Source organism: Bison bison, unplaced genomic scaffold (genome assembly GCF_000754665.1).
Source record: "Bison bison bison isolate TAMUID 2011002044 unplaced genomic scaffold, Bison_UMD1.0 scf7180017863993, whole genome shotgun sequence".
NCBI lineage: Eukaryota > Metazoa > Chordata > Mammalia > Artiodactyla > Bovidae > Bison > Bison bison.
This window is the reverse complement of record NW_011494565.1, coordinates 262579-269160: the sequence shown is the minus strand read 5'-3', so window position 1 is coordinate 269160 and position 6582 is coordinate 262579. Positions and strand designations below refer to the sequence as shown.

Below are 6582 nucleotides of genomic sequence, written 5' to 3'. Positions count from 1 at the left end.
GGGGGGAGGGGGGTTTCCAAAATCACTGCAGATAGTGATTGCAGCCATGAAATTAAAAGACATTTACACACAGTCTTAGCAGAGAGTCCCCGCGGTTTCCTGCTTCAACAGTGCTTGAACGGAAGCCGGCTGCTCGTCTCCCCCACCCCACCCCAGCCTGACACTCAGAGCCAGCCCTCGTCACCACTTGACAGCGCCCTCCGACCGGCCCAAGGTCCCCGCCACCGCTCCAGCGCCGCTCGGCCGTCGCCGCCACCACCACCACCACCGCCCGTTTTCAGCCGCCCACCATGACGACCGCATCCCCCTCGCAGGTGCGCCAGAACTACCACCAGGACTCGGAGGCCGCCATCAACCTCCAGATCAACCTGGAGCTCTACGCCTCCTATGTCTACCTGATCATGTCGTACTATTTTGACCGTGATGATGTGGTTTTGAAGAACTTTGCCAAATACTTTCTTCACCAGTCTCATGAGGAGAGGGAACATGCTGAGAGACTGATGAAGCTGCAGAACCAGCGAGGCGGCCGAATCTTCCTTCAGGATATCAAGAAATCAGACCGTGATGACTGGGAGAATGGGCTGACTGCAATGGAATGTGTGCTGTGCTTGGAGAGAAGTGTGAATCAGTCACTACTGGAACTGCACAAACTGGCCACTGAAAAAAATGATCCCCATCTGTGTGATTTCATTGAGACTCATTACCTAAATGAGCAGGTGGAAGCCATCAAAGAATTGGGTGACCACATAACCAACCTGCGCAAGATGGGGGCCCCTGGATCTGGCATGGCAGAGTACCTCTTTGACAAGCACACCCTGGGACACAGTGAGAGCTAAGCCTCAGGCTGGTTTCCCACAGCCACAGGGGTGACTTCCCTGGTCACCAAGGCAGTGCATGCATATTTAGGTTACCTTCATCTTTTCTATAAGTTGTAACAAAACATCTACTTAAGTTCTTTCTTTAGTACCATTCCTTCAAATAAAGTAATTTGGTACCCCCCCAAAAAAAAAAATTTTAAAAAAGACATTTACTCCTTGGAAGGAAAGTTATGACCAATGTAGATAGCATATTGAAAAGCAGAGACATTACTTTGCCAAGAAATGTCCGTCTAGTCAAGGCTATGGTTTTCCCAGTGGTCATGTATGGATGTGAGAGTTGGACTGTGAAGAAAGCTGAGCACCGAAGAATTGCTGCTTTTGAACTGTGGTGTTGGAGAAGACTCTTGAGAGTCCCTTGGGCTGCAAGGATATCCAACCAGTCCATTCTAAAGGAGATCAGTCCTGGGTGTTCTTTGGAAGGACTGATGCTAAAGCTGAAACTGCAATACTTTTGCCATCTCATGCAAAGAGTTGACTCATTGGAAGAGACTCTGATGCTGTGAGGGATTGGAGGCAGGTGGAGAAGGGGACGACAAGGATGAGATGGCTGGATGGCATCACTGACTCGATGGACATGAGTTTGGGTGAACTCCGGGAGTTGGTGATGGACAAGGAGGCCTGGTGTGCTGCAATTCATGGGGTTGCAAAGAGTCCGACACGACTGAGCAACTGAACTGAACTGAATCATGTTGATGGGGTTTCCAAGGTGGCTCAGTGGTAAAGAATCTACCTGAAAATGCAGGTGATGCAGGTGCTGTGAGTTTAATCCCTGGGTCAGGAAGATCCCCTGGAGGAAGAAATGGCAGCTGACTCCAATATTCTTGCTGGAATAATCCTAAGGACAGAGGAGCCTGGTAAGCTATAGCCCATGGGGTTGCAAAGAGCTAGATACAACTGAGCACATGAACTAAAATCATGTTTATGATCTATGAGAGGATATAAAATTCTAACCCACTCGCTTTTTGCTTCTAGTGATAAAATTGAGCCAGAAGAAAGAGAGGTATTGATGGGAAAGAAAGGTCAGCTACCTAGGAATGTCTCTTCTGTTTATTTGCATTCTTATTCAAAACCCACACAGTGTCTCTGCAAATTCTTGCATCAGAGAATTATAAACTGCACACCTCCTGTGATCAATTACTGTGCTTCCTTACCACAGATGGAGACTGATTTTTCCCTAGGGAAACAAGGTCCCTCTTAAACTATTCCAGTGAAAGTGGACAGACTTCAGAGCCACTGAACAACAGAAAGCCACTGAACACATATTATAGTACCTACGTTTCACAAGCAATCACTTTCCCAAACTCATCTCTGGCTTCTGTGATTGTTATTGTTTTGTTCAGGATTGTTAGTCTTTTTATGAATTTAGGTCCACCTTTTCTGTCATGGTTGTTCTATCCCTTGATCTCCAGAAACCTCTCACTTGCCTGGACTTTTTTAGACACATTTTCCACCCAGCCCTTGCATTTTACTCTTGGACCTTCATTAATATAATTGGCATTACTTTGTGGACAGAGGAATAGAGAAAAGTGATCTCTATAAACAAAAGAAGAGTAGAACAAAATCACAAAGGATGTTCTCTGTGTCTCCACAGCATCCTCCACTCTGTGTCTATAATCACCCTGCGTCTACAGCACTCTGTGTCTATAATCACTCTCAAAAGGACCTGCAGAAATCCAGCTGTTACAGTCAAAGGAGACCCTAGTATTCTCTTTTAACTCAAGTTCATTCATTTTGAGTTCCTATCCTAACAGAATGACACTTTCGTGGTAATTTACTTGCCTAAATTGAATGTGCCTTCACTTATGGCACAAAATCAATGTCTCACAAGGTCTTTGTCTCATTTTTCACTTTAGCAAAACAGGAGGTTGTATTTAGCGGCTTCCAGGAGCTATCAGAAAACATGCAATCAATCAGGATGCTGCATCTTGGAGGAGAAATGTGGGGGACTTTCACTCAATGCATGGCCCAAGGTTCTTTGTTTTTTAATTTATTTATCTTTTATTGAAGGATAATTGCTTTACAAAGTTTTGCGGTTTTCTCTCATACCTCAACATGAATTAGCCATAGGTATGCATATATCTTCTCCATTTTGAAAGTCCCTCCCATTTTCCTTCCCATCTCACCCCTCTAGTTTGATACAGAACCTGTCTGAATTTTCTGAGCCATACAGCAAATTCCCGATGGCTATCTATTTTACATATGGTAATGTAAGTTTCCATGTTACTCTTTCCATACACCTCACTCTCTCCTCCCCTCTCCCCACATCCATAAGTCTATTCTCTATGTCTCTTACTCCACTGTTGCCCTGCAAATAAATTCTTCAGTACCATTTTTCTAGATTCCATATACATGCACTAGAATATGATATTTATCCTTCTCTTTCTCTTACTTCATGCTGTATAATAGTTTCTAGGTTCATCCACCTCATTAGAACTGACTCAAATGTGTTCCTTTTTATGGCTGAGTAATATTCCATTGTGAATATGTATCACAACTTCTTTATCCACTCATCTGTCAATGGCCATCTAGGTTGCTTCAATGTTCTATCTATGGTAAACAGTGCTGCAATGAGCAAAGAAATAGATGAAAACAATAGAATAGGAAAGACTAGAGATCTCTTCAAGAAAATAAGAGATACCAAGGGAACATTTGATGCAAAGATGGGCTCAGTAAAGGACAGAAATGGTATGGACCTAATAGAAGCAGAAGATATTAAGAAGAGGTGGCAAGTATACACAGAAGAACTGTACAAAAATGATCTCCACAACCCAGAAAATCACAGTGTTATGATCACTCACCTAGAGCCAGACATCCTGGAATGTGAAGTCAAGTGGGCCTTAGAAAGCATCACTATGAACACAGCTAGTGGAGGTGATGGAATTCCAGTTGAGCTATTTCAAATCCTGAAAGATGATGCTGTGAAAGTGCTGCACTCAATATGCCAACAAATTTGGAAAATTCAGCAGTAGCCACAGGACTGGAAAAGGTCAGTTTTTGTTCCAATCCCAAAGAAAAGCAATGCCAAAGAATGCTAAAACTACTGCACAATTGCACTCATCTCACATGCTAGTAAAGTAATACTCAAAATTCTCCAAGCCAGGGTTCAGCAGTACATGAACCATGAATTTCCAGATGTTTAAGCTGGTTTTAGAAAAGGCAGAGGAACTAGAGATCAAATTACCATCTTCTGGATCATCAAAAAAGCAGTAGAATTCCACAAAAACATCCATTTCTGCTTTATTGACTAGGCCAAAGCATTCCACAATAAAGTATGGAAAATTCTGAAAGAGATGGAAATACCAGACTATCTGACCTGCCTCTTGAGAAAATTGTATGCAGGTGAGGAAGCAACAGTTAGACCTGGACATGGAACAACAGACTGGTTCCAAATAGGAAAAGGAGTACATCAAGGCTGTATGTTGTCACCCTGCTTATTTAACTTATATTCAGAGTACACCATGAAAAATGTGGAGCTGGAAGAAGCACAAGCTGGAATCAAGATTGCTGGGAGAAATATCAATAACCTCAGATATACAGATGACACCATCCTTAAGGCTCCTAAAGAGCCTTTTGATGAAAGTGAAAGAGGAGAGTGAAAAAGTTGGCTTAAAGTTCAACATTCAGAAAACTAAGATCATGGCATCTGGTCCCATCACTTCATGGGAAATAGATGGGGAAGCGGTGGCTGACTTTATTTTTTCGGGTTCCAAAATTACTGCAGATGGTGATTGCAGCCATAAAATTAAAATACATTTACTCCTTGAAAAGAAAGTTATGAGCAACCTAGACAGCATATTAGAAAGCAGAGACATTCCTTTGCCAACAAAGGTCAAGGCTATGATTTTTCCAGTAGTCATGTATGGATGTGAGAGTTGGACTATAAAGAAAGTTGAGTGCTGAAGAATTGATGCTTTTGAACTGTGGTGTTGGAGAAGACTCTTGAGAGTCCCTTGGACTGCAGTAAAGGAGATCAGTCCTGGGTGTTCATTGGAAGAACTGATGCTAAAGCTGAAACTCCAATACTTTGGCCACCTGATGCGAAGAGCTGACTCATTTGAAAATACTCTGATGCTGGGAAAGATTGAGGGCAGGAGGAAAAGGGGACAACAGAGGATGAGACGGTAGGATGGCATCACTTACTCAATGGACATGAGTCTGGGGAGACTTCTGGACTTGGTGATGGACAGGGAGGCCTGGCATGCTGCGGTTCATTGTGTTACAAAGAGTCAGACACTTCTGAGCAACTGAACTGAACTGAACTGAACTGAAAAATGTGAAACATGGGTCTCTTTCAATTTTGGTTTCCTCAAGATATATGCCTAGCAGTAGGATTGCTGAGTCATATGTTGGTTTTATTCCTAGTTTTTTAAGGAATCTCCATACCATCTTCCATAGTGGCTGTATCAATTTATATTCTGACCATCAGTGCAAGAGTGTTTCCTTTTATCCACACCCTCTCCAGCATTTATTCTTTGTACTTTTTGATGAGGATAATTCTGACCAGTGTGAGGCGATATCTCATTGTAGTTTTGATATGCATTTCTCTAATAATGAGCAATGCTGAGCATCTTTTCATGTGTTTGTTAGTCATCTGTATGTCTTCTTTGGAGACATGTCTATTTATGTCATTTTCCCACTTTTTGATTGAGTTCTTTGTTTTTCTAGTATTGAGTTCTATGAGTTACGTGTGTATTTTGGAAGTTAATCCTTTGTCAGTTGTTTCATTTGTGGTTATTTTCTCCCATTCTGAGTGTTGACTTTTCAACTTGATTATAGTTTCCTTTACTGTGCAAAAGTTTTTAAATTTAATCAGGTCACACTTGTTTACTTTTGTTTTTATTTCTATTACTCTAGGAGATGGGTCAGAGAGGATTTTGCTTTGATTTGTCATCTAGTGTTCTGCCTATGTTTTCCTCTAAGAGTTTTATAGTTTCTGGCCTTACATTTAGATGTTTAATCCATTTTGAGTTTATTTTTCTGTATGGCATTAGGAAGTGTTCTAATTTCATTCTTTTACATGTAACTGTCCAGTTTTCCCAGCACCATTTACTGAAAAGGCTGTCTTTTCCCCCATGATATAGTTTAGCCTCCTTTGTCAAACGAAGGCACACATAGGTGCATGGGTTTGTTTCTGGGCTTTCTATCTTGTTCCATTGGTCTATATTTCTGTTTTTGTGTCTTGATGACTGTAGCTTTGTAGTATAATCTGAAGTCAGGAGGGTTTATTCCTCCAGCTCCAATCTTCTTTCTCAAGACTGCTTTGGCTAATCAGGGTCTTTTGTGTTTCCAATTGCACTCATGTCACACGCTAGTAAAGTAAGGCTCAAAATTCTCCAAGCCAGGCTTCAGCAATATGTGAACCGTGAACTTCCTGATGTTCAAGCTGGTTTTAGAAAAGGCAGAGGAACCAGAGATCAAATTGCCAACATCCGCTGGATCATGGAAAAAGCAAGAGAGTTCCAGAAAAACATCTATTTCTGCTTTATTGACTATGCCAAAGCCTTTGACTGTGTGGATGACAATAAACTGTGGAAAACTCTGAAAGAGATGGGAATACCAGACCACCTGATCTGCCTCTTGAGAAATTTGTATGCAGGTCAGGAAGCAATAGTTAGAACTGGACATGGAACAACAGACTGGTTCCAAATAGGAAAAGGAGTTCATCAAGGCTGTATACTGTCACCCTGCTTATTTAACTTATATG

General features: G+C 41.9%; 1 pseudogene across 1 annotated transcript; it reads left to right on the top strand.

Moving 5' to 3' along the window:
* Positions 1-158: 158 nt before the first annotated feature.
* LOC104984361 lies at positions 159-997 on the top strand (annotated as a pseudogene). The gene has a single exon (XR_824744.1). The product of XR_824744.1 is annotated as a ferritin heavy chain pseudogene (transcript).
* Positions 998-6582: the final 5585 nt, after the last annotated feature.